Below are 5,009 nucleotides of genomic sequence, written 5' to 3' on the forward strand. Positions count from 1 at the left end.
TGTCTGTCTGTCTGTCTGTCTCTCTCTCTCTCTCTCTCATGGATCTAACTATCAGTGTATTTGGTTAATTTCTTCAGGGTCTCCTTTAATGTCTCCCTTCCTCTTCTTTCCAATTTCTTCAATCTTCCCTCTGAACTTCCTCACCTCTGCCCCCCTCCATCACTGTCACTGTCTTCCAAACAACTTTGTTTATTCATATCTCCCTTTTCTTTTATTTTGCACCTCTCACCTCCCTGTTTTCTAAGTTTCTCTCTTCTCTCTCCTCTACACTTCTCTCGTACGTCTTTCTATTCCTTCCTTCCAAACTCTTTCTTCCTTCTTACCCACTGTCCTCACCTCCACCTGCCTCCCTTCCCAACCTCCTACACAACTTTGTCATCATCACAGTTCTTCCTCCGTTAGGAATTCTGCCTTTCTGATATCTTTGCCGCCGCCATAATCTTACTTACCTTCATTTTTATGAAACCAACGAACACCAAAGCTATTTTCATCATCCCCAACTCCCGTAAAGTTGGTATTAATGCTCACTGCAAAGAGTATAATATCCACCTAAGTTATTATTTTTTTTTCTAGATGTATTATCTTTAATGCAAAGGATGAAAACAATGTCGTAGATATAAACAAAATTATTGTTAACCCGCCCCATCCCGACGACGTATGGGTACGTCACCACGATTTGCATTTGCCAGTCCCGGCGACGTACCAGTACGTCGTGCAATTGCAAGGTACCTAATTTGCACAATTTTCAATTTTCGCACGTGATTTTTCGTATGTATACACGGGACACCTTCCTCTATTCCTGTACAAGATACCAAGCAGGGACAATGCCTTACACTGCATAACCTCCCCCCTCCCCCCCTCACTCCATTGTCTTGGCAAAGGACCTGTTACCAGTGACCTGGCTAGTAAAGTTATTCAGGGCCAGAGTGATTCCCCAATCGATGACAATGTGGAGGACAATGTTTACATAGCATTAGAAGAAGAAACAGCCAGAAATAATGATCAGGTAGTGTGGCAAAAATAGGTCAGGTATGGTGATTAGTTAGTGAGTGAAACAATGCTTATAATGCCTTTATTACTGCTTGAAAACCAATATACTGTCATACTACATATACATTCGTACCAAGTAAATAAATAAATACCGTTTATGAGTGGATAAAATAGTTACCCTCCCATAGAACTCGTTTTCTTTGGTGCCAGAATGTTAGAAAACCCACTCAGGTAAGGAGGAACTCCTACCTGGATTGGGCACTTTAAACCTCAGGTGAGCGATTTCTCTATGAATTTTCGATGTTTCTCACCAAAAGCGAAGGTTTTAGCCAAAAAAAAAAAATTCGAAAATACCTCGGGACTGGGGGATGTCGGAGGTGCGGAAAACCTCGGGACGTGACGGGTTAAGCGTCTCGACTAAATTCATATGAAATATATATATATATATATATATATATATATATATATATATATATATATATATATATATATACTGTATATATATATATATATATATATATATATATATATATAATCATTTTTTACAAGTCCACTGCTGGACAAAGGCCTCCCCCAACTTTCTTCACGAATTCCTTGACTGAGCCAATCTTTCCCACGTTTTCCCTGCAGATTTCTCTATCTCATCCCTCCACCTCCTGTCTGACCTTTTTCCGCTGTACTAGCACGCTCTGCGATCCAGACTTTTGCGTGGTCAAAAGGGGGAAAATCAAGTCACAGGTGATGACCACTGCATGCTGGAACGGTCGGGAACTCAGATTGACGGAGACTTTCTTTCACTAGCGGCCTCTTCGGTTGCGTTTGTTATTTTTCGAGTGGCCAAGTAAAGAGTGGTAGGATGCCAAAATGATGGGAATCAGTCTCCACTCAGCCGACCCAAGCCCGACCTTTCCGATTCCCAAAATCCTCCCGGTTTACACATTAACAAGCTATTAGGTCAACTCTGTACCACCAGTTCTCAAGGGTTATATAAACAATTAAGTTCGAGTGAGAGGAAATGTACAGTATACTGACAAAAAAAAAAAAAAAAAAAAAAAAAAAAGGTAGAAATCTTCCCAGCTACTACCCTTACAGAATAACCCTGAATCAGTTGACATGTTATTCAACAAACATATGACCGTAATATCATTTTCCACAAAACTTAACTCCCCTGTCCCAGGTCCAGTCCAGTGTAGCTCTCCATAATCGTCCCTCTGAGCTCATAGTTCACTGGTCCAGTCTTCTAATATTCTTGACTTTGACTTCCACACTGGGACCTTGACCTCCACACTGGGACTTTGACTTCCACACTTGGACTCTGACTCCCTCACCGGGACCTTGACTCACTCACTGGGACCTTGACTTACTCACTGGGACCCGCTAGAAATTAATATGTACAATGAATAACTATTCTCCCTAATGCAAGTAATCCCTTCACATGATCAAGAAAGTCTCATAACATAGAAACATGAGTTACAACACTCGGCATTTCAATTAGAAACAAAATAACACATGGCACTACAGACACACAGGTCTGCTCATATAATACTTACTGTAGGGATAACATAGAAGAAAAGTACTATAACAAGTAATCATGAATAACCCTAATCTAACCATGAAAAACATCATTGAGTCGATATCACTGTGCCTCACAGTAACTACGTGAACATTAACTCACAACTAACATAGCCCTAATAAGTACTGAATTGCAAAGTCATCCAAGCACATATTAATAAACAATTTACAGTCCCAAGGCACCTGATATTTGGCCCACAAAAATCAACCATTTATCTGAGGTTCAGACAGAACTCTGCTTGTTAGCCACATTCTCATATTTCAGTTACACACCAAATAATAATATAAGGTACGGTACACAAATATATGGGAAATACCTCACTATCCAGCTCACAGAATACAAGGGAGGTGAGCGGGACTCAGGACTCGCTCTTCATATGAAGCCAATGGCGTCACCTCGCATGATCACTACAACACTTCATAATTCCCTGGAGGAGGGGGGGTGAGGGTAGGATGACGACAGTACCGACCGTCCGTCACATTTCACGGTCGGTGAGCGAGTGACACGCCAGTCTTGAGTGGTGGAAAGGGGGGGGGGAGAGGATGACGGATTACACAATTCAAAATTTTATTTACTATAGACTCATGATAGACTCAGTGTGATGCCCTTCCCCTTACAATTGATTACCCGAAAAAAATAACATTCCTCAGTTACAATAATCACTTTCCAACAACCTCTCTCTCTATACTCTTACATAGAAAAAAAAAAAAAAAAAAAAAAAAACACTGAAAAACCATCGTGCCTCACACCACTTTGCGCATACATACATTATGCTGGATTACGTGACCATAGGCACATATTCCTACCCGCTCGAGATTTTAATATTATAAAGAGACTTAATAGGGGGAAGGTGGGGTAAGACGGACCACTTAACACAAAAGAGAGTCTGGAAACCACATTTATTAATTTTCGAGGGTTTCCAAGGGTTGTGGTGATGCTTTGGGGTGTTATATTTAAAGTCAGCACCCTGGTAACAGTTCTTAAAGGAAATGACTGAAACACGAGAGTTTACTAAACCAATGTTTTTATTGTACTAAAAACAAAATCACAGGGTAAGATGGACCCAGGGGTCCATCTTACCCCTCAGCCTCATCATAAGGAAACTCCCCCTTACTGACACAACTCGGACACTAAAACCTCCTCCTCATCGTCCTCTATTCCTGCACATTCCTCGTGTGCCAATCCCTTGCATTTGGCGTAACAAACTCAACCTTCCCCTTGCACAGAATTACCAAACGTGTCATTGCAATACAAGCACATGGTTGAATCTCCATCCTCATTGTTGCTGTCAGGAGTCCAGGATGGCCCAGCTTTTGCTTGCTTTGCTTTTTCTTTTGTGTGTGTGTGTGTGTGTGTGTGTGTGTGTCTGTGTGTGTGTGTGTGTGTGTGTGTGTGTGTGTGTGTGTGTGTGTGTGTGTGTTTTAGGTCTTTTTTTTCTGACGTAGTTGCTAGTTTGTCTTTCCTGTAACATTCTTTCTCTTGGCACTTCTGTGCAAGAGCCAGTTCTTTTCTTTTTCTTGTGAATTTCTGACTCTGTCTTGCATGGGGATCCTGTCAAAACAAGAGCTCACCCTTGGGGCCTGACTGCCTTCTTTCGTACAGTGTTGGACACCTTTGGCAAGTGAATCACGTCCTGAGGTGACCTACCTGGGTTGAACAGGCTCCGAGCCACTTTCACTGTTACAGACCCAGGCACCACAGTTGGATTTTCCAGCTCTGCAGCTCCTTGCAGGTCAGGCTCATCGACCATGGTCATGACTGGTAGGACAACTGGGTCATCTGGATCTTCCTCTTCCTCTTCATCATTTAATGGAATATCCGTAGGGTGAGCAAGTAAAAAATCAGCTTCACCAAAAACCTGGCTACTCAGTGGACAAATTCCAGTTTTTCTAAAGCTATTGATGGCTGTGTTTGGAACAGCAGCCTGCAGATAGGCCTTTCCGAACAATGCACTTAGTTTATAGATGGTCACCTGTCTGCCGGGATTGTTTCTGAGGAATGTTTCAACAGCCTTCACATGATAGGCATTCAGTGGTTTCATGAAGGAAACATCGGTGACTACAATATGGTGACAAAATGACAGTCATGACATGATTGTTCCTCACAAGATTATCACACATATCCGGGGCATCCATAGAGAAAGAGAAGATAATGTTAGGGGTGAAATATTTAGTGTGAGGGGTAAGATGGAACCCTACAGGTTCCGTCTAACCACCAAAACTAAAGTTCATTTACTAAACAATTACCAAAACATCCCAATTCTGTTTAGCAATTTATAGTACATATTTATCATTTACACACACATGGGCATATCCAGCATAAACAGTAAGCCATTACAACAAATATTTCAGTACAAGAAATCCAGTTTTGTACCTTGTGCATATAACATCAGCACCACAAAAAAAGACAACATACTCTCTTGAAAACACAGAGGCAACTAGGCATG

At 41.5% G+C, this 5,009-nt stretch overlaps 1 pseudogene; it reads right to left on the reverse strand.

Moving 5' to 3' along the window:
- Positions 1-4,698, reverse strand: part of LOC145395240 (uncharacterized) — a 55,782-nt pseudogene extending 51,084 nt beyond the window's left edge.
- Between the last annotated feature and the right edge of the window lie 311 nt (positions 4,699-5,009).

This window comes from Coenobita brevimanus, chromosome 30 (assembly GCF_032717465.1).
Source record: "Coenobita brevimanus isolate Jiangsu-jjx chromosome 30, ASM3271746v2, whole genome shotgun sequence".
Classification (NCBI taxonomy): Eukaryota; Metazoa; Arthropoda; class Malacostraca; order Decapoda; family Coenobitidae; genus Coenobita; species Coenobita brevimanus.